Source organism: Oryx dammah, unplaced genomic scaffold (assembly GCF_014754425.2).
Source record: "Oryx dammah isolate SB20612 unplaced genomic scaffold, SCBI_Odam_1.1 HiC_scaffold_9, whole genome shotgun sequence".
NCBI lineage: Eukaryota > Metazoa > Chordata > Mammalia > Artiodactyla > Bovidae > Oryx > Oryx dammah.
The window spans coordinates 43135456-43159455 of record NW_024070193.1 but is presented as its reverse complement, the minus strand read 5'-3'; the positions used below and the strand labels follow the sequence as shown (position 1 = coordinate 43159455).

The 24000-nt window shown below is 39.5% G+C and overlaps 1 protein-coding gene across 19 annotated transcripts in view; it reads right to left on the bottom strand.

Annotated features, from left to right (window-relative positions):
- The window catches only part of SETD5 (SET domain containing 5), a 79428-nt gene extending 58818 nt beyond the window's left edge, over positions 1-20610 (bottom strand). For 9 of the 19 annotated variants that reach the window (XM_040246004.1, XM_040246012.1, XM_040246021.1 and 6 more), the window contains exon 1: positions 20347-20608. The gene's annotated coding sequence lies outside the window, so the exon portion shown is untranslated. Of the gene's footprint in view, positions 1-20346 lie in introns of all 19 variants that reach the window. The other 10 variants (XM_040246011.1, XM_040246010.1, XM_040246015.1 and 7 more) reach the window with 4 other exon arrangements.
- Between the last annotated feature and the right edge of the window lie 3390 nt (positions 20611-24000).

Sequence of the window (24000 nt, the reverse complement as noted above, 5' to 3'; positions counted from 1 at the left end):
AAAAACTTGAACTACCCAATACATAGCACACTGGTATGCAGGGTTACATTATTAAAGAAGCAAATAGCGGTCAAAAGGAAGACAAATAGGAGCCACTTTCCTGCTTCCAAGGCAATAGTATTTAGTGGAAAAGAGAAATCTACAGTTTGAGTTTTGTTAGTAACTCCCCAAGTCTACTAATGTTAAGACTTGCTAACAGTCACAGAATAATTTGTACTCTTAGTCAAATATTCTATTAATTTTCTTAGAGAAATCTTCACTCTCTGGCATTGATGTGATATTTGTAATATACCCTTTCAGAAATTCACCCATCTCGTAAAATGAAATCTGTATACTGAATATACTATTAATTTACCCACTTGCTTCCTCAATCCTGTACAATTCCTGTCAGGAAGAGTTTCCTGAATTCTATAAAGACTTAAAAAATATTAAAGTTTGTTTTTAGTACAAAGTAATTATATATCTGTGTAGTCACTCTGTTTTTACACTGATTGGAAACATCAGTGTAATAGTCACAAGAGGAACTGGGTTCAAAAGCCAAGTAGCACCAATGGGGAGAAACCAAAACATTTGAGTATGTTACTAACCTTCTTTAACAAGACTCAAAACAGCCAAGTTGATACGTTTACTTTAACCTTTAAACTTTTTTATTGTGAAAAGTTTCAGACAAGTAATAAAAAGTAAAACTTTACAAGGAACTTCACTTATGTATATCATCTCAACAATTACCAACTCACAGTCAATCTTGTTTCATCTTTCCCCTCTCCTTCATTCTAAAGGAAACACCAGTAACATCATTTTGTTCACAAATATTTCAGCATGCACTGCTAAAAGGTAGAGTCTTTAAAAAAAAAGTGCGTGGATTGTAGTTTTGTTTTGGGGGAAAGATCATTGTTTTCTAAAATTTTAACTGGAAAAGAGTTGATTTACAATGTTGTGTTAATTTCAGGTGTACAGCAAAGTTAATCAGTTATTCATAGACATATAACCACTCTTTTTAAGATTCTTTTCCCATACAGGATTACAGAGCACCAAGTCGAGTTACCTTGCTATACAGTAGGTCCTTGTTAGTTAACTATTTTATATGTAGTAGTGTGTATATAGTAATCCCAATCTCCTGATTTATCCCCTACCCCCTCTGGGGGTGGGGAGAGATAATTTTAGCCATTATTTTGTCCCTTCCTAGAACTTCCAATTCCTGTATCTGTCATCCAATCTGAATTTATCATCGCACTTCTCAATCTCACGCTAATGCCAAAGCATTAAAGCAAAACAAAGAAAGAAAAAACTTTCAAGAGGGAATCTTCAAAACTCATTTTGCCCTGATACCAAAACCAGACACTATCCAAATCAACATGATACACATTAACAAAATGAAGAATAAAAACTGTATGATCATCTCAATAGATGCAGAAAAAGTAGAAAACAACAACAGAAAAAACAACCCAAACTTCTCAACAGATTTGGTACAAATGTACATTCCATATTCCTCAACATAATAAAGGCCATGTATGACAAACCCACACTTAACATCATACTCAATAGAGAAAAGCTAAAGCTAAAAGCTTTTTATTTAAGATAAGGAACAAGACAAAAACTTCCATTCTTATCACTTTTATTGAATAGTGTAAGTCCTAACCAGAGCAACGAGGCAAGAAAAAAGAAAAGCCATCCAAATCAGAAAAGAAGTAAAACTACCTCTTTGTAGATGATGGTGTTACATCTAGAAAACCCTAGGAATTCCACCTAAATTGTTTAGAATAAACAAATTCAGCAAAGTCATACAATACAAATCAACATTTAAAACATCGTTTTATACACTAACAACGAACTACAGGAAAGAGAAATTAAGAAACTATCCCATTTACAAAAACATCAAAAAGGATAAAATAATTAGGAATGAATTCAACCATGTGAAAGATCTGTACAATGAAAACCATAGAACACTGATGAAAGAAACTGAAGACACAAATGAAAAGATAGCTCATGCTCATCAACTGCTAAAAGTGTACATACTTTTCAAAGTGACCAACAGATTCAATGCAATCCCTATCAAAATTCCAAAGGCATTTTTTACTGAACAGCCAAAGCAATCTTAGAGAAAGAAAAAGAAATCTGAAGCATATTTCCTGATTTCAAACTATATTACAAAATTACAGTACAGTGTTGCATAAAAAGACATATATATCAGTGGAACAGACTAGAGAGCCCAGAAATAAATGCATACATATATGGCAAACTAATTTTCAGCAAAGATATCAAGAATTTATAATGGGGAGAAATTCAGCAAAAGCTATGAATCAGGACTTTTTTTGCATAGTCTTTAATTTTGAGAAGGATCTCTGTTACTAGGGCTGTTAAGAATATTTTATAGGCTATGACAACACATAAGCAACTTAAGTGTCCGTAAACAGGTAAATGGATAAGATACAGAATATATATATATTGGAAAATCACCCAGCTATGAAAAAGAATGAAATACTGCCATTTGCAGCAAAACAGATGGGGCTAGAGACTATCATACTAAGTCAGACAAAGACAAAATTTTATGGTATCACTTACATGTGGAATTTTAAAAATAGCACAAATAAACTTATTTACAAAACATAAAAAGACTCATAGATATAACAAACAAACTTATGGTTACCAAGGAGAAAAGGGATACAAGGAATAAATTTCTAGTAAATCATTTCAAAATATAAATCACTTCTTCTAAAGCTGATGATTCTGATGGAATAATTTTTCTTAAAAAGTTTAACTATACAAATCTGCTTAAGTTTGATTTTAACTATTTTTTTTTGGAAAGGGAAGGTACATTTATTAAAAATAAAAATAGTTGACAATCTCTGATAACAAACAAAACCATTGAGAATTGAAATATATCCAATATACACTGTAACAATGCACAAATATTTTAAAAAACTGAAGAGTCATTAAGTAGTTCTGCTTAGAATTTCAGAAAACAGGACTGTGGCTTGCTCCTGCGGAGGCCGGCCCATACCCAGCAGCACCCCTCAGATTTTAACTTTAAATGTAAATTTATACAATGGCATTTTGGTGTTAAATTTTTCTGTAAATTATGGTAGTTGTAAAAGAAACTAAAAGTGGCTTTTTGATTTGCATATAACTAAAATATAAAATAAAAATGCAAGTAATTAAAATTTCATTCATTAAAAAAATACACAATGAGGAAACGATAATCTCTTTTCACCATAAATGGTGTCTGGAAGACAGAATATCCACATGCAAAAGAATGCAACTAGACCCCTATCTTATATCACATAGAAAAATGTACTTAAAATATATTAAAGACATGAATGTGAGACCCTGAAACCATACAACTCCTGGAAGAAACGAGGGGATAAGTTCCTTGACACTGATCTTGCCAGTAAGTTTTTAAAATTAATTCTTATTGGAGTATAGTTGCTTTACAATGCTGTGGTGGTTTCTGCTGTACCACAAAGTGAATCAGTTACACATACATACACTCTTTAGACTGTCTTCCCATTTAGGTCACCACAGATCACTGAGTGGAGTTCTCTTTGCTACACAGTAGTTCTCACTAATGATCTGTTTTATATATAGTAGTGCAGACTGGTTGGCTTCCCTGGTGGCTCAGATGGTAAGGAATCCGCCTGCAGTGAGACCTGGGTTTGCTCCCTGGGTCGGGTAGATCCCCTGGAGGAGAATGGCAACCCACTCCAGTATTTTTGCCTGGAGAATTGCACAGACAGAGGAGCCTGGTGGGCCACAGCCCACAGCATCACAGAGTTGGACATGACTGAGCGGCTAGGCATAGCACACTACATACATGTTAATTCCAATCTCCTAATTCATTTCACCCATTCATCCACTTTTCCCCCTTGGTAACTGTAAGTTTGTTTTTCTACATCTGTGACTATTTCTGCTTTACAAATTAGTTCATCTGTACCATTTTTCTAGATTCCACATATAAGTGGTATTATATGATACGCCTCTTCCTGACTTACTTCACTCTGTATGACAATCTTCATGTCCACCCATGCTGCTGTAAATGTCATTATTTTGTTCCTTTTAATGGCTGAGTAATATTTCATCATATATGTGTACCATTATCTTATTGCCTAAAATTTTTTAAAATTTGACACCAGAGGCCAAGACAACAAAAGGAAAAATAAACAAGTGAGACTAAAACAAACTACAAGCTTCTCCAGAGCAAAAGAAACCAACAATGCAACAAGAAGGTATTATGGAATGAGAGAAAATATTTGCAAACCACACAGCTGGTAAGGGGTTAACATAAAAAACATCTGAGGAACACATACAGCTCAACAGCCAAAAAAGAACAACAAAAATTCCAGTTAAAAAATAGGCAGGAGCTTCCTTGCTGGTCCACTGGCTAAGACCCCACACTTCCACTGCAGGGGTCCTGAGTTCAATTCAGGTCAGGGAACTGGCTCCCACATGCTGCAACCAAGGATCCTGCATGCCACAAGATCGAGGATTCCGAGTGCCGCAACTAGACCCAGCACAGCCAAGTCAATCAAAAAATTAAAAAAGCAAGGGATCTGAATAGGTACTTTCCTAAGTTCAGTTGCTCAGTCTTGTCCTACTCTGTGACCCCATGAACTGCAGCACGCCAGGCTTCCCTGTCTATCACCAAGTCCTGGAGCTTGCTCAAATTCATGTCCATCGAGTCTGTGATGCCATCCAACCATCTCATCCTCTGTCATCAGAAAAATGACCAACAGATCCTTGAAAAGGTCCTCAATATCACCAATCATCAGGGAAATGCAAACCAAAACCTCAGTAAGACATCATTTCACACCTGTTAGTATGACTATTATCAAAAAGATAAGAGAGAATAAATGCTGATGAACATGTGGGAAAAAAGGGAACCCCCATGCACTGTTGGTGGGAATGTAAATTGGTGGAACCACTACAGAAAACCATGTGGCAGTCCCTCAAGAAATTAAAAGTAGAACTACCATTTTATTTAGCAATCCCACTTCTGGGGATTATGTCTAAAGGAAACAGAATCACTATCTTCAAGAGCTATCTGTACTCTCACGTTCACTGTGGCATTACTTACAATAGCCGAGTTATGGAAACAACCTAAGTGTCTGCTGAAGGATGAATGTATTAAAAAAACATGATCTCTACCTACTTACCTACCTACAATGGAACAGTACTCATAAAAAAAGGGTATCTTGCCATTTTTTACAACATCAGAACCTGGAGTGCATTATACTAAGTGAAGACGGAGAAATCATTGCTTATACACGGAATTATGGAAAAAGAAACAAAAACTCACAGAAACAGAGTGTAGAACGGTGGCTGCCCAAGAGTGTAAGAGAAATGGGAAGTCACTAAAAGGGTACAAACTTTCAATGAAAAAGCTAAGGATCTAAAGTATCACACACACTATAAAACTGAAACTGGCTGAGATTAGAATTTATAGGCTCTCTCTCACACACACAAAGGTACACATGATGAATGAAAAGTGTTACCTCAGTTGCTGGAATCCTTTCACAACTTGTGCATATATCAAGTCATCAAGTTGTATGCTATACATTTATCACAAGTTCACCTGTCAATTATACCTCTACTACTACTGTTACACCGCTTCAGTCGTGTCCGACTCTGTGCGACCCCATAGACGGCAGCCCACCAGGCTCCCCCGTCCCTGGGGTTCTCCAGGCAAGAACACTGGAGTGGGTTGCCATTTCCTTCTTCAGTTAATTATACCTCAATAAAGCTTAAAAACAAAAACCTCCCAAACATCTGACCAGACGAGTAACCTGGAGTTATACAGCTTTATCTGAAGGCACTTAAAAGGCCTCAAGATATACCTTAAAACTCCAGAGTTAAAAAAATCCCTTTAACTTTAGTCACTATATAAGTTGTTCATATAAAACAACTTCTAACGTCTGAAAGGGACCTTGGATCCTGAAAAGAAGCTTTGTTTCCTTAAAGCTCCCTTCTCTATTAACATTTCTAATGTAATCATATCCACAGAGCAAGCACTGGTATATTTGTAGTCAGAAGCCTCAAATTTTAGCTAGACACCAATTATTCCTTTAACAGTTCGTTCTTTTCATATAACCGGTGGAGTCCTGAAAATTAGGTCCTATATTTACATTACTTATCCTAAGATGCAGACAAGAGTTTAGAGAACTGATAAAATATTCCTAACAATAATAACTTCCAAAATAAAAGCTAACATTGATAGGATGTTCCTTTTCTAAAGCCACTGTGTCCTAAATCAATTTATATGCACCAGCTCATGTAATGCTCAAAACAAATTTATGCAGCCAAAAAATTAAACTCACCAAGTTGAGAACCTTGTCCAAGGCCAGAGGAAGAAAACCCAAAAACTAGAACCTGAACCAAGGTCTATCCAACTGCAGAACACTCACACCTTTAACTACTACCATGTCACCATCTGGCATATCTTGATTTAACATGGCACCCCACTCCAGTACTCTTGCCTGGAAAATCCCATGGATGGAGGAGCCTGGTAGGCTGCGGTCCATGGGGTCGCTAAGAGTAGGACATGACTGAGCAACTTCACTTTCGATTTTCACTTTCATGCATTGGGGAAGGAAACGGCAGCCCACTCCAGTACTCTTTCCTGGAGAATCCCAGGAACGGGGGAGCCTGGTAGGCTGCTGTCTATGGGGTCACACAGAATCGGACACGACTGAAGTGACTTAGCAGCAGCAGCAGCAGCAATAAAAATAAATACTAGAATGTAAGATAGATTGCTGAAATGATGTGGTAATTTCTTTTATGTATTATAATTAGAAAGGATAAAACAGTTTTAATATTTAGCAGGTTTCAGATTTTCAACAATTTGATTTTTAACTTAAAACATATAAAATCAAGTAATTTGACTTTTAAATGACAAAGTTAAAAATCAGACGTCATACTTTCTAAGATAATATCTAAATTTCAGGTCTAAGGGTGAATCACTCAAAAAATGGCATTGATGATCTCTGTATTACAAGCGGTACCAGTGGCCCAAGTGCTAGTCAGGTTTCAAGTATCTGAAATCATCAAAGACAAATGGAAAATGATTTCGCATTTCAAGAGAGAGAAGTTTTACCCCAATACAAAAGAACAAGTTTATAAAAAATAAAATATCGGTTGTTGGTATTTGATAGCTTTTATTCTGAATTTAGTGTTCCATGGTATTTTTATAAATGTAACCTTTTTCCACGCCCCAAATGCAGAAAGAACGTTTTCCTTTCTTCCCAGAGAAAGGAAGTCTTTTATCTGGAACTGGCTATATTAAGTCAAGAAATTCTGGACAACAGAAAAAGAAAAAAGTCTATATTCCTCTTCTATGGCCTAAAAGTTACCATTTACTGAAAAATCTAGAAGCAGATAATTTTAGTAAATAAACTTACTTAAACGCTTCTTGTGTTATAATAGAAGTACCATGACAAAATTTCACTTTAAATAGCATTCATAATTTATCTGTTAAGTCTTACATAATAGGAACGGGAAAAGACAGTGGGAAAAATCTAGAATCTAGATCTGACTATATTCAGATTTTTAAATTTCACTTAGAAACCATATTTTATATAATTATAAAACAGAAAGTAATCCCTGAAAAGCCTGAAAGTGAAATACAACAAATTAACCTGTTTATCAAGTTGGTGACATAACCACACAAAGATCTATCCCAAGGGATTTTAAACCACTGTAATCTGACTGGACTGTATATCTCTGGAAAGATATATCCTAAGGGCAAAAACAAACAAACAAACTCACTTTCCAGTAATCACATTGTTCTGCCATTCTAAAACTGCTGTGTGTGTATGTGGGACAAAGCATGATACTTACATTGCGTATTAGTGGAAACTGAAATTTGGGGCATGGGGAAAGATTACATTTATAAAAATATCATGGAGCACTAAATTCAAAACAAAAATTATCAAATATCAACAACTGATATTTTTTATAAACTTTTCATTTTGTATTGGGGTAAAGCCAATTGACAATGTTGCAACAGTTTCAGGTGAACAGTGAAAGGACTCAGCCATACATATGCATGTATCCATTCTCGGCCCAAATCCCTTCTCATCCAGGCTGCCACATAATATCAACAACTGGTATTTCGAAAAAGGAAAAAAAGAGGAAAGGATGAAACCATTTTTTAGTTCTATTCACAAAAATGGTCTATAACCCAACACTTCTAACATCCAAACCATGGTCTCTAAATGGCATTTCCCACTAAAAGAAATCAGTTTTGAAGAAATGAGTTAAGTCCAGGTTTGGAGCAGGAAATATACAAAATGGTCCGAGAACATCTTGTCACACTAGAAAGCAACAAATCAATCAATGCAAGTCAGGAAACAACTGATAAGAAGTAAAAAGGCATTGCAGCTAACAGCCAAATGTGGGACCATTTTAAAATGTCAACATTAATGACCGAAAGAGACTGAAACATATCAAACAGGTATAAAACCCTAAGTACACAATAATAATGACTCTTCATGGCTCAACTCTAGAGGTTGCTAAGTTACCAACCCATTATCTTGAAAACTAGTAAGTAAGGGAGGAAAAAGCAAGCACTGATTTTGCCTTTCCTGTTCAAATTGTTATCTTAGGGGACCCACGTAATTAACGAGGGTATTACAGAAAATAAATTAAGCAGTGATATAATCTAAGCCTGTTCTTCTCGAAGTGTGGTCTGAGAACTTCTGAAGTTCTTAGATTCTTTCAAGGAGCAAGTAAAGGCTTTTTCCCTTCAACTATGTATCTGTGGGAGGCCAGATTTTCTTCAGTTGTCAACCAAAACAATTTATCACAACAAATTAAATGCAGAAGTAACTATAAAGGAAATAGATGGGAAACAGTGGAAACAATGTCAGACTTTATTTTGGGGGGCTCCAAAATCACTGCAGATGGTGACTGCAGCCATGAAATGAAAAGACGCTTACTCCTTGGAAGAAAATTTATGACCAACCTAGATAGTATATTCAAAAGCAGAGACATTACTTTGCCGACTAAGGTACATCTATCTAGTCAAGGCTATGGTTTTTCCTGTGGTCATGTATGGATGTGAGAGTTGGACTGTGAAGAAGGCTGAGCGCCGAAGAATTGATGCTTTTGAACTGTGGTGTTGGAAAAGACTCTTGAGAGTCCCTTGGACTGCAAGGAGATCCAACCAGTCCATTCTGAAGGAGATCAGCCCTGGGATTTCTTTGGAAGGAATGATGCTAAAGCTGAAACTCCAGTACTTTGGCCACCTCATTCGAAGGGTTGACTCATTGGAAAAGACTCTGATGCTGGGAGGGATTGGGGGCAGGAGGAGAAGGGGACAACAGAGGATGAGATGGCTGGATGGCATCACTGACTTGATGGACCTGAGTCTGAGTGAACTCCAGGAGTTGGTGATGGACAGGGAGGCCTGGCGTGCTGCGATTCATGGGGTCGCAGAGTCGGACACAACTGAGCAACTGAACTGAACTGAACTATAAGAAAACAGTTGTCTTTATCACCAGAGATTTGTTAAATGTTAATACCATTAAAAAAAACTGGAAAGTTATTTTTCATAATCATGTTACATACATCAGCAGGATTTGTTATTGCTATTCTAAAATTAGTTAATAACATTAAAAAATACTCTATTTTAATTTCTAGTATGGTAAATCTCAATAGAAACTATACAAACAGAAACTCTCTGTGGCCTTGAACAGCTGCCTAACAACACACAGACAAGCAGACATTATGTAACTCTTAAGGAAAGTACCTAGTACTTTATTATAAAGTATACTCACAATGGATCTAATTGCTAATTTACACAGAATATGGGGGGGGGTGTCATCTAATAGTAGAACATGGAGACACAATTTCCAAAATCCAACAGTAAGAACTCAACACAATGATAAATTTCATTAAGTGTACAATATGAGGAAAAGAGAACCTATAAATTAGACAAACTTATCAACCAAGTGCAGTGTATGGACCTTATCTTGATCAAACGTAATGGTTTCATTAAAATTCAAAGGGAGTCCATTTTTTCTATTTCCCCTCTGTTCTGTTGTATTTGGAGTTTTTCATAACAAAAAATTAAACCTGTATCTATTTCCTTCCTCACTACCACTAAAAAGAAAAAGGGCATTCTAAAACTCTCTTTAGTTGCTAAGTCATGTCTGACTCTTGCGACCCCATGGAGCCTGCTAGGCTCCTCTGTCCACAGGATTCTCCAGGCAAGAATATTAGAGTGGGCACCATTTTCTTAGGCCAGAATACTGGAGTGGGTAGCCTTTCCCTTCTCCAAGGGCTCTTCCCAACCCATGGATCAAACCGAGGTCTCCAGCATTGCAAGCAGATTCTTTACCAGCTGACCCACAAGGGAAGCCCAAGAATACTGGTGTAGGTAGCCTATCCCTTCTCCAGCGGATCTTCCCAACCTAGCAATCGAACTGGGATCTCCTGCATTGCAGGTGGATTCTTTACCAACTGAGCTATTAGGGAAGACCCTAATATGAGGGTTCAGAGAAGCAAACAGAAAAATCCTAGCAAAGACAATCAGAAGAGCTCTAAAAAATTTGCATTGCTACAGAGTGATAAAAAGTTCCCACGATCCTCTATAATTAGGGTGAGGATATAATTTATGGCCCAAACCAGGATATTTTTGAGAGTGAAAAGGGTGCCATTACTAATTACTTGGGAGACATAAATCAGGAGTGTCCCAGGGAAACAAGACACATGGTCACTCTATCCACAAAAGATTAAATTAAAAAAATCATTTTTCACAGTAGATATTCAACTCAATCCTCTGGGTTAACTATTTTCCAAAGAACCATATTCCTAGCATTACAGAGTTCAGAAGAGCTAAGGTATTCTATACAAAAAAATTATGTTTCATCCTTCCTGCCTGGCACAGTTGTATCATAAAGTGAGATATGTTTACTTCTCCTCTTGTTGCTTAGTATATTCTACAAATATCCAGCCATTCCTTTTCATAGCAACTGTGCATGATAAATGATGAAAGGAAAGCTACACTTACCCAGAGCCTTGCTTTTCTAAAAATACATGTCTTCCCAAGGACCTCCACATAAGACCTAATCAGGCTCCTACTCAATTTATGAATGGATACCTTACAAGTAGCAACACTTCAAATCTTAATGGCCTAAGGGTAAAGTAAGGAAGAAAAAGCAAAGACATTTCATCTGGCCTAGGCTCCAAAGAGCACTGGCATTATTATCACCTACTTAATCTAAAGCGGTATGGCTATAGTAACTGTAGAGTTTCATACAGGATGTTGGCATAATTTTTTAAAAAAAGAATCTTTAGCAAATATCTTTTTAATATTGCTTACATAATATATGCCACCAAGAAATGAGTACCTTTAAGCTCTAAATACTTTATCCCATTTAATCAGCTTTTTAAATATTTGGTAAATTTTTCCAATGAAAGTAGTTTAAATATGAAAATATGCAACAATTTGGTACAATTTGTTGTTGTTTAGTTGCTAGTAGTCTGACTCTTTGCGACCCCATGCCATGCTTAGCCTGCCAAGCTCCTCTGTCCATGGGGTTTCCCAGGCAATACTGGAGTGGGATGCCATTTCTTTCTCCAGGGATTGAACCTGCATCTTCTGCTTCAAAGGTGAATTCTTCACCACAGAGCCCTGTAATTTAGCCCCATCCTAAAATGTGCACTAACATGATTTCAATCTTTTATTCTGTTTTATTATTAAGTTATAACATTAAAGTTTCAATTGCCATAAATAAGTCTAAGAATAAAAATAATTAAAAACGGATTTCAAAAATTTAGACTTCTACAATTTCCTCAAACCTGTTTTCTGTTATTGTTGTTTTCTTAAAGTCATTTCACCTTATATTTTCCAGACTGTGGGCATAAAGACACTTAACTTGCATGGCTATAGCAGACTGCACCACAGAAATCAAGAAAATAAAAGTTTATGTCATCCAACAATCTAATGCTACAGCATGCAATAAAAATGTTCAGCATGCAATCAATCACAGTGCCTCAAAAGTCTTTCTGTTTATTTTACTTTAGGTGATTAAACACCTTTGTTTTTAGAAAATATATGTTTGTTTTGAAAGAGGTTTTTTTTTAAAAAAGTACCTTTTAGAGTCTATCCCAATGTTACCATATTAAACATTTATTTTTAAATTAATCATATGTAACTGTGGCTCTTCCATTTCTATCTGATTTCTCTTATAAAATAAGTCAATTCTTAACAGCCTACATCAATGAAGGAAAATGTAACATAAAGGCAAAATAATTGTCAACAGGTCCTTCCAGGGTATTCCTCATAAAAAAAAAACCTTCCTTTGATATCAAGAATGCCTAAACAGTTGATTATTAACTGCAGATCATCCTCCTTCACAGAGCTGTGACAGAAAACAAATTTTATGTGTTGAGGAATACACAGAGGTTGGTGGAAGGAAACAGAATTTTTCAACACAGGCCAAAGATCATAACAGGACAGAAATAAAAAACCTACAAAGACAGGGGGACAAAAAAAAAAGAAAACCACCTTAAACAAAATGACAAACAATGGGTGCGAATATAAAACCAGGAGATCCATATGGACATACACCAAAATTAACAAGTTAATATTATTAAATATGCTAACACTATACTGGAACATTCTAACTAGATCATAATTTCTAAGAATTATGAAATAATCCTCTTACTATATTCAGCAGTGCACATGCCTTATTAGGTTTTATTTGAGTCTTCACATTTCAGGACTGGGGATGAGAAAATTTTACCATCAGAAAACAATAAAATTTCTTATGGGGGGAACTGTACGGAAAAAACAAGCCTTGAAGAACATAAATTAGCAGCTTGAAGAAAAGAGCTCTGAAGGATGAAAAAAAATCTATATTCAAACAATTCCACTTCCACTAAGGTAAAGGGGTTTCATCAAGGTTTAATTTTTTTAACCTTACTGTTATCATACATCTGAGTTATACAAGTTAGTAATTCCCAATTCAAACTGCAAATATTATCTATAGAAGAAATTCTTTTCTTTCTTCAAGCTAATATGGTGGCATCTGGTGCTAATAGTGACTGTTACCAACCAATGAAGCACAAGTATGCTTAAAAACATTTTTTTTTCCCCAGAAGGCTAAGAATTGAAATGGTTTATCAAGAAAGAGAATAGAAGATACTTTAGGTATAAAATCTCTTTTGCTATGGACTTTTGAGAATTGGACAATTGTTTGAGAACAGGACAAATAAGCTTTGTATTTAAGTACATAAAAAACAAGCCCACAATCTATAATCATAATAAAAATCATATTTGCCAACCCAATTTTGCCCCTTTGTCCTATTTTATTTTTTTTGCTAGGGAGAGGCGTTGTGGGATAATAGCAGGAAATAAGGTGGAGCAGCTGCACAGACAAGAGGTACAGCACTGCGTTCTACCTCCGTTCTAGCCAACTGCTGGCTATGGCTTACTGCAAATGGGATGAGCTGTTTGGGGAGCCAGATAGTTATTAAAACCTGTGGGCTCAAATCATGCCCCCTCCCCACTCTTGCCAGGAACTTTTTAGGGACCCTGGCAAGATTCAGGTAATAGGAGTACTAGAAGCCAGGCTGACACGATTTCCAATTACTTGGAAAGTGCTGTGCACATTCCTGTGTGCGTACATGCACATGTATATGCACAAAGGATGTTTACCCTAGTGCCAGCAAGGTTAGTCTTAGGACATGTAGAGAAAACCGTCTGAAATGGAGGCCAGGGTTTGAACTAGACGGCTTCTATTTTAGTCACACAAATCTATGGAAATAATCCATGTGAATGAACTTTAAAGAGAAGAAATGACTACCCTAAATTTCTATAATAATATAAAATGCAGCCCACTAAATCTCATGTTAATGTTGTTACTATTTCATGAAAAATAGTCTAATGGCAATAATTAGGCACTCAAATTTCCTTTTTCAGGTCAAAATATATCATTACTGCCAAGACCACTGTGCATAAAAATATAATGTTAAGTGGGTAACACATTTATATTTCTTTTACTAAGGGAGAAGACACAAAACTTGGTCAGGCTTGCTTACTATTAAAATGTGCATTAAAGGTATTTTTAATTATTCTATTGAGTTAAAACACCTCTTCTTTGCTAACAGCCACAAGCTCTGAATCCATAAAAAAAAAAAAATTAACACTCCAGTTTCCTTTGTTATCGCCTGCAGTCTGGATATAAGGGAAAACTCTAAGGCTGGTTTAATAACATTGCAATGCAGGTGGTATCTCAATCCAAGAAAGAGATGTACTCTTAGAAAACTGAGTTCAAATCAATTATGTCTAAAAATAATATTCTCAGAAAATATATTAAGCATTTAAAAGAATCTCAGCATGTATTTTTTTAAATGTAGGAATCCTTTTGCAATCAAAATAATTGCTGTCTGTCTGTAAATGCAGTTCTTCAATATTTTGGTTTTTTAAAAACAAGTGGCCCCAAAATTCAACCAAACAAAAAGAACAGGCACACATGCACTGTTCAACATTTTAAAAATAACTATAAATACTGTTTAGGACATTGATCCTTTTAAAATTTTAACACAAACTTACACAAACTTTGAAGTATTTCATTATGATTTTGCATAAAGGAATAACGTCAGATCTCTTCCAACTCTGTGATTCATGTTAATTCTAATACGCTAGATGCAACCACCTCACTTGCAGCTGGGAGTTGAGCACTTACGTATCAAACAAGGTTGTGCCTAACCTAAAAGGGAGGTTGGGTAATCTCTAGGGAATATCAGGTTGTCCAGGAAGTAGCGATGAGACTGAAATAATAATCAGCCTTTCTTTAATTAACATTTTACATGATGGCAACCCAACACTTGAATGCTGAAGGGTGCTCTTCATAATACTGATATAAAATTGCAGCTAACAATATGTAAATATTTTACAAAGGGAAACAAATTATTCTACTATTCTGGTCTAACCCAATAATCAAATATGGACAATCCAATACTGAAATATAAAGGTTTTATTCAGATACAATATTCTTTCCTATTTTTAAATGAGAATTCAACAGTCAGATGCTCCAGAACTGGTCTACTGGGGAGGTGATTTGAATTTAGGGGGTAGAGCACAGGGATTTATTTTTTTAATCAATACAAAGCTTTAAGATTTCATTTTTCCTTGGAGGAAGGGATGGGTTCCTACCAGATATTCAGGGATATACTAAATTTGGGGTTACCATTATATGGTTGGCACAAATTCAATGCTTGAGTAGGAACTATAAATGTTTTCTTTAACTGTAAGCCAAACTGAATCATCTCCCAGGGAAAAGAACCTCCTCCTCCTGCCTTTCCCACCTCCTGCCCCTCCCCCACCAGCACTGCCTCCCTGCTGTGCAAAGAGCCCTTTGTCCTGCCCTGCACTTATCTAGCTGTTTGGCCATATTGACAGGCCAACTAGAGGCATAATAAGCGAGTCAGTTTGCCATAAGCAGCTGGCAATTTGAAACAAAAATCTTCCTTTTCTACTCAGATCAAGTCCTGCTGCAGGCATCTCTGGCTCCTCCCGTCCTTCCATCTATTTTTCAAACAGCACAGCGAGGAATTCTGCATTTTCCCTCAACTAGGTAGCACATCAGAAACTTGACTCCCCAGACAGAAACATTCTGAGTAAAGTCCTACATCTACTGCTTTTTCTGTGATTCGTAACACAGGCCAAGGAGTATCCTTAGCTCTGGGTGTATATACATGACTAACACAGCTCAGGAAATGATTACTACTTCAATCTGCCATCAAAACTCCTGAGAATGTTCATACTTTAAGGGAAGGCAGAAGAGCACAAATATCAGTAAGATCATTATCAAGTCACATATATCAGATAAAGACATCCATGAATCTTAGTGTTTTAAAAATACTGACGTTATTCCAATATGCAGAAAATTCCTTATCCCTGTCTTTATATGTCAAAGATACTTAAAGTGACCCTTACATCTCTCCCTGAGATATTCAGCAAACAAAATCAATATGATGGAAAAACTGAGTGAGGCAGGATGGGATTACAAATTCCTTGCTTGGAAAGAGCGGATATAAAGTAGACAGAGATTCTGCTTCATTGTTCCTTTTATCTCTTATACTTCTCTTCAAAAATGTTAGGAGTTTAATATATTGTCAGAATAAGAATTCTCTAAAGCAATGCTTTCCAACACACTGCCCCGCCCCCAAGCTATGGGGTATCTACTCAATTCATAATGAATATACAACAGAACATTTTTCATAAGACTAACTGATTAAACAAAATATGTACTGAGAAATTAAAGAAATGATATTTTATCAACCTCTCATGAACTACCCTGAATCTTCACCACAAGAGACATCACTGCATCAACAGAAAGGTTAAAAATGCCATTTCACCACATACTTTGGAATTTTTGGCAGCAAGGAATGGTGTCAATCGTTATTTATCATAGGTACATTACACTTTGAGGAATGACTGAATTTTTTTCTTTTTACAAATAACCGCCAGTTGTATTACTAAATATATATATCTCATAATTTTGCAGGTTGAAGTTTCGTTTGTCCTAAATAACAAAAAATAAGAAAACTTTATTTTATTCATGATCCACTTTTTCACTGGTAAGATGTATCAAACAATCACTGTCTTTAGCTTCTGCCCAATATTTCATAAATTAATTGAATATGAAGAGGATAAAGTAAAAGTGGTTGTCTGCACATCTGCATTTTGAACAATATTATTTTCCTGTCCAAAGGGAAAAAATGAAGTGGCCATCCTCCTCCAGAAAGGCCAAAATAAGTCCCCAAAGTATGTACATTTCTGGACACAAAACACTATCAGAAGACAGTAAAAATTTCAAGCATGCTGGTTAAATAAATTCTATGAAAAGGCCTTATATGCTCTTAAGGAAATGATCTTACGTTAAGATCTCAAAGGGGTTCTGAACAGGAAATACAAGTTAAAAGCAATTATTTTATAAGGTAGCTTTCATATTATATAAAAGACAACTTACAGACATTTGTATCTATGTTAAACAGCCAGTATGAGTGACACCATACTTATCTGATATGGCATCTTTTATATGTGATAGTAATAAGAATTAGAACCACCTAAAATGTTATCCATTAAAGGTTCTGTTTCATTAGTCCCCTTGCAACACTAAAAGACAATGCAAGTAACATTTGTGAATGACAAAACTCATTTCCATTCTTTCTGGTTCCCGCCACAAACGCCAGTCATACTACACATTATAGATGACTGGGTTCATTTACACAAAACTGAACATACTAAAATTCTGAAGGGAAAAAAATATATATACATACATATATATATATATATATATATATATATATATATATATATATATATAGGATGCCTGAGTCTTAGGGGGAGACAATAACAGGCATCTGTTAAGTATCTGATGTAACTGATGGTATATTGGGCTGGTGATTCTCCTTCAAGTACTTCCATATTAACAAACTGTTCTGCTTAATCAGAGATCTTCCTAAACTGTGGGAACCGTGGAAGAAGAAAGACTACATAAGGGGCCTAGAGGCTATCGTCTCAAGTATCCTGTATACTAGATTTATTCAATTTCTGAGTATTCCTTCTAGTCTGTCATATTTCAAATGGATCACTGTCAAACATATACATCCTCGTGATCTTAGACAACTATATTCAACACATATTATAATAAATCAGTATCACAGGTCAAATTCTAAAGAAATAATCTAATTTGGAGAAATCTATTACTAACACAGAAAATAAGAAAATACTTGATATTTATATATAGAAATCGTTCTGCAAAGGACAGTTTCTAGAGTTTAAGACCCTAAATATAGTAAAATGTTTAGCAAAACATCTGTTCAATAAGGTAAATATGGTCTAACAACTGGAAGGAAGAAGACATACAAGTATTAAAATTGATTTAATGATTAAAAAGATGGGGGAAAACATGCCAACTGCAGAAAAATCAACTGATATTTTCTCCATTCTGGTTCTCATGAAGATCCTTAAATTCTTATTACCTTGGTTTTAAAAGGATTGAAAAATTAAAACTCAAATGGAACTTCTGGTCCTATCCAAGCAAAATCCCCAGATTAAAACCAAAAATCTTGCCACAAAAACCAAACATAAAAGTCTTTACGATTCAGTTTCCAAATGCTGATATCCATAAATGGGTAGAATGTTATGAATTGCTAATTCTCATTTCCCCACCAATAAAATGCAAACCAGCACAGCAGTGAAAATTCCCAGCAAAGCAAGGTTTCCGTCTTAGCCCTGAAGCAGCCATTGCCTAAGTGCAGCTCCCTGCAGCCAACAGCGTTAATGGACGCTGCACTGCTGTCCTTCCCTGGAGACAGCAGCCAGCACTACTCAAGCTCCTCACGTAGCAACCAGAGCTCCAGAGCCAGCAGCTGCTGCTGCCTTGTATACTCACCCCTGTGATCCAACCCAAAGGAACAACCTTCTTCTTACCCCACCCCCACTCCTTACACATTCTTTTTTTTTTTTTTTTGGACCAGTGCTCCATGCCAGAAGGGCTGGAATTACGCCTTTAGAAAGAAACAATACTAAGGTCACCCTTTTAGTTTTAACTGTGGCTTTTTATTAGAAAAATCAACATTTACCAAATTCCAAATATACACTTAATAAGGCACCAATTTAGGAGTGAAGATTAACCTTTAGTATTTAAAAGGCCAATTTGCTAAACATTCTCTTTACAGTCAAATTTAAATTTGCAGTTAAAGACAGAAGCTTGTGTTGTGTCCTACCAAAGGACATAATCATTTTTCTACATAGTGACATCTTCAGTAAACCTTAAAAGATTCTAATCCCATAACGAGCCAGAATTTTTGGCTATAGAAGAAACCTAATGATCCTCCTGAAAAAACCGGTAGATATCTAATAAAAAAATTTCCTGTCCTCCAACAGGCCCAGAAACCTCTGAAAAGGTGAGGTTTACTATCTCAGATTCCACACACCTCAAATTACCACTTATAATTTTCCTCTCAGAGTGACCTACAAACATTGATATAAAACTAATCAAGAAAATTTCCCAAATAGGGGGTACACATTCTCTTGAAAAGCTCAGGACACTCAACTCAGCTGGATCCACCCTAATCACAGTATTGCTATGTAATATGTAACATCTGCCCAACAAAAATGTTAATATGACCTTGGTCATAAATATGTCATTTAAATGCAACTCGTTTCATCAAGGGATAAAAGAAATTTGCAGAGGACCTGGGGATTCTTTTAGTACTATGAGAACGGGGAAAACTGGAAAAATAAACTAAGTATAGACAAAGCCCAATGCAACCCAGAGGTCTGGGCAAGAAATGAGTTGGTGGTGAACACATTGCACAAGTAACATGAGAAAGCAGAAAATGCAGGTCATACACGCAACCCTGACCCAGACCAGGAGAGCTGGCTGCAGCATCAGTATCCAAGGGAAAGACCAGTTATTCCCAAGAAGTGAGAGGAGCAAAGGAGCTCTGTAGAATAAATTAGCATAGAAGGGGCTTTCCCAACAGAAACTTTCCCTCTCACGCGATTCACCTCCTTAAAAACCAGGGCTTTTTCTCATCACCATTCACTTCGCATCCCTGGCTTCCACGCAGAGGGAAAGAATTCATAAAGGCTACATTTTTCTGCCTTTAAAGACGTTCGCAAATGATCGCTCTCCACGCCCAAGGCAGGGAAAACGACACAATCTGGCTCAACTCCAAGCTAGAACCCTACAAATCCAGTGAGGCCATCTCAGATATACTGGGGCTTACGCCACTGAGAGCCCAAGAATGTGAGGTGGGGGTGGCGAAGGTAATGTCCTTAGTGTGGGAAACGAAGCAATCATCTGGAACGGGGACCCCAGGACGAGGGGAAAGGCGTCCAGGAACATTCGGGGGTGGGGTGGGGAGATCGAAGCCCCCACCCCCCAGAAGGATCAGAGTTGTCACAAGGCCGCGCGAATGGGGGTGGGGGTGAGGTTTGGGGAGGGGAAAAAAAGTGTGCCTGTGTATTTTGAGAGAAGAGCAGTGAGAGGCCTATCTTCAAGTAAAAGGTAAACGTGGAGTAGGCAGTTCCCAGGAAAAGGGGTGAAGAGGCGTGGGGGGAGGGGAAGCGTCCTGACCCAGGAAAGACGTGAAAAGGGTAGTGGGGTCGACGAGATTACGGATGGGGCCTCTCCGCCTGGGAAAGGGGTGCAACGGTGTGTCGGGGGCGGCGAGGGGGATGAGAAGGGGCAGCATCCTCCTACTGAGAGCCTGGGGAGGGCCAGGCCCACGTCCCGAGAGCAAGCGCGGGGAGACGGAGGAGGTGACCCTTCCCTCCCCCGGGGCCCGGTCGTGAGGGTAGGTCTCTCTTTTCTGTTGGACCCTTACCTTGTCCCAGGCCTGGGCCCGGGCTGCGGCGCACGGCACTCCCGGGAGGCAGCAGGACTCGAGTTAGGCCCAACGCGGCGCCACGGCGTTTCCTGGCCGGGAATGGCCCGTGCCCGTGAGGTGGGGGTGGGGGGCAGAAAGGCGGAGCGAGCCAAAGGCGGGGAGGGGGAAGGGCCAGGGAAGGAGGGGGGGCCGGCACTACAGTGTTGGCGGACTGGCGGGACTGGGGCTGCGTGAGTCTCTGAGCGCAGGCGGGCGGCGGCCGCCCCTCCCCCGGCGGCGGCGGCGGCGGCGGTAGCAGCTCACTCAGCCCGCTGCCCGAGCGGAAACGCCACTGACCGCACGGGGATTCCCAGCGCCGGCGCCAGGGGCACCCGGGACACGCCCCCTCCCGCCGCGCCATTGGCCCCTCCGCCCACCGCCCCGCACCCATTGGCCAACTCGCTGCCAATCAGCGGAAGCCGCCGGGGCCACCTAGAGAAGAGGCTGTGCTCTGGGGCTCCGGCTCCTCAGAGAGCCTCGGCTAGGTAGGGGAGCGGAACTCTGGTGGGAGGGGGTCTGGCGCGTTGGTGGGGGGATGGGTGGCTGAGGTCGTCTGGCCGGTATCTGAGGGTCGCCTTCCCCGGTGGGAAGACGGGAGCATAGCGTTTGTTACGCTGAAAGGGGAAGAGGTGGTCAGAGGCAGGCGAGAGTGCGGCCCGCCTTGCGGCAACCGAAGGGGGTGGGAGAAGGGAGCAGAAAAGGCTCGAATCCGGACGGAGCCATTGCTCCTGCAGAGGGAGGAGCGCTTCCGGCTCTTATCTTGTCACTGATTGGCTGCTGCTCCTCCCGCCGTGTGTGAAAACACAAATGGCGGGGTTTGGTTGGAGTAAAGCCCCTGTCAGTTACAGCCTCGGGAGTGCGCAGCCGCCTAGGGACTCTCGCATTGCCCACTGGGTGGGTGCTTAAGTAGGTAGGGTGGAGAGATACTTGGACGAGCAGGCGCGGTCGGCCTCCCACGGGGAGGTAGGGGTTGGGGTGGGAAGGGAGGGTCAGTGAAAGTGGCTTCGGGCGGGCGTCCTACCACCCTCCCCTTCCTTCGGGGGAGTCGGTTTACCCGCCGCCTGCTTGGCTTCGGCATCTGATTGGCTGCTGAAGCTCAGGGAACGGCCCCTTGTTATTGGCTCGGGTCCCAAATGAGCGAAACCACTGCGCGGGTCGGCGGGGAGGCGGTCGTTGGTACGGTCCTCCCCGAGACCCAGCGCCGCAGTGTCTGGCCCCGCGCCCCTGCGCAACGTGGCAGGAAGCGCGCGCTGGAGGTGGGGGCGGACTGCCGGGCCGAGGATTCTGGGTGGTGGCGATTGCGGCTCCGCCCTGGGCGCCCGCTGCTTGAAGGACAAGGCTAGCCCGACCTGCTCCTGGACCCGTGGGGCTGAAGGGAGGAGTGGGGGTCGGTGCCGCTGGCTTGTGGGTGGGAGGTGCATGTTCTCCAAAAATCGGCGCGAGGTGGCTGCAGTGGAGGAGGCGGAGAGAAGGCCGCACCCTTCTCAGCAGGGGGAGGGGAGTACCGCAATACCTTTATGGGAGTTCTCTGCTGCCTCCTGCCTCTTGCCTCCTAAGGACCGCCCTGGGCCTAGAAGAATCCCTCCCTCCTGCGATCTCGTCATCGCCTCCATGTCGAGTCTCTCCTCGATTATGGGCGGGATTCTTTTGCCCAGGCTTAACCTTAATCCTGGGCGTTGTCCTGCAGTGGATCGAGCAGGTATAAGATTTAGAGGACGAACCCAATTTCTTTATCTTCCCACAGACTTGAGTTTCTGTCACAAAATAATTATAATGGGGTGGTGGAGTGAAATGAAGTCCAGGCAACAAACACCTGGGACTGATTCTATGCAGCGAGACTGCGTGTTACTACTTCTTAACATCCTTTTGTTGCATTTTTTCCAGGAGATTGAGAGAGAGGTTAAAAGCTTGATCTCCTGAGTTTTATACTCTCCCCATTTGAGACCGTTGCTACACCGCCAAAACAGAGCATCTTAGATTAGATCTTAAAATTTTAATTCCCCACCCTTGCATTCTCAAAGTCAGGCCTTTTAGCAACTCTCACTCATACTTTCAGCCCATTTTCTGTTTGTTATACTTGCTCATCCTGTCCCAGTCATACAATTGGCTTTCTCCTCTCCTGTTTTTGGTATCCCGGTGAGTCATGAAACCAGACAGGTTTCACCACCAATTAAGGCTACCCAGCTGGAGCATAGCCTTCACTCTTGCCCAGCAATGCGTTTATTCCTCTTTTATGGATATTCTTGAGTCTTTACCTTGATGTTCATTTAATTTTTTAACCTCAGCTGGGATTCTACTGTCCCTCTTAATAGTCCAGATGATCTTCACTACTGCTTTGCTGAGAACTGGACGTGAGGTTCAGCAACATCTCTTTTATATCCTTAGAATACCTTTCAATCCATTTTCATTAATATGCTCATCAGTTAGTAATCGAGCTCAGTTGCCATAAGGCTAGTATCCTCCGAACTAGTATTTCTTGTCTCTGGTATCTGCTGATACTACTTTCATGTGTCCAGGACAGTTGTTCTCATACAAAGATACAGCATGGAAGTAACTGATCAATTCCTTTACTGGGTGGTAACTACTGACAGGATTAATTCCATCATCACAAATGTGATGTACAAGGTCCCTCAGTGGACTAACCTCATCTTAACAGCCTTTTTGTTTGTGACAGTTCTCCACATACACACCCAAACAACATTATTAGACCTCTTTGTAGGGTGGTTCCTCCTGAATGCTACCCTTGATAGTCCTTACCCGTCCAATAAAGACTGTTAAAACTCAAATATCATCTCCCCTATGATCTTGCCTTCTGTGGTCTGTGCTTTAAGCTAGAATCCCCTTTTCTTGGTCCCATAGCAGGTTGAATCATAGCACTTCTCAGGTGGTTGTCAGTGCTTATTTAAATTCTCTTAACTATCCTGAGCTTCTTGTTGAGTGTTGTACCTAAGTTCCTAGTATATTCCTTGATGGCTAGCCAACCTTAAATAAAACGGAGTGAGTGACTTGTAGATGTCTTTATAAGGTTTGATAGATTGTCCTCTGTTACTACTTCTTTGTGTGCTGGCTAGTGTTCTAGATCAGCACTGTCCGGTAGAAGATTCTGCAGTGATGGAAATGTTCTGTAGTGTGCTGATATGATGGCCACTAACCATACGTTATTCTTGAGCCCTGGACATGTGGCAGTTGTGACTGAAGAACTGAATTTTAAATTTTATATAAATTACTGCTGTGGACAGTGAGGCTCTAGTTACAGACTCTGGATTGCAGAATACTTAATGTTGTTCACTCACTCAGTAGTGTCCAACTCTTTGCGACCCCATGGACTGCCTCACACCAGGCTTCCCTGCTCTTCATCATCTCTGGGAGCTTGCCCAGACTCTTGTCCATTGAGTCGGTGATGCCATTCAACCATCTTGTCCTCTTGTCATCTCCTTCTCCTGCCTTCAATACTTTATATGGACATTGATAATTTTCTCTTCATACAGAGCAGTAAGGAACCTCTGGCACATTTAAGTTCCTCCCACACCACCCCTGACTCCTGCCAGGTTGGTTGGTTGGTTGGCAGGTTTTAATACTGGATTGACCAAAAAGTTCATCTGGGCTTTCCGT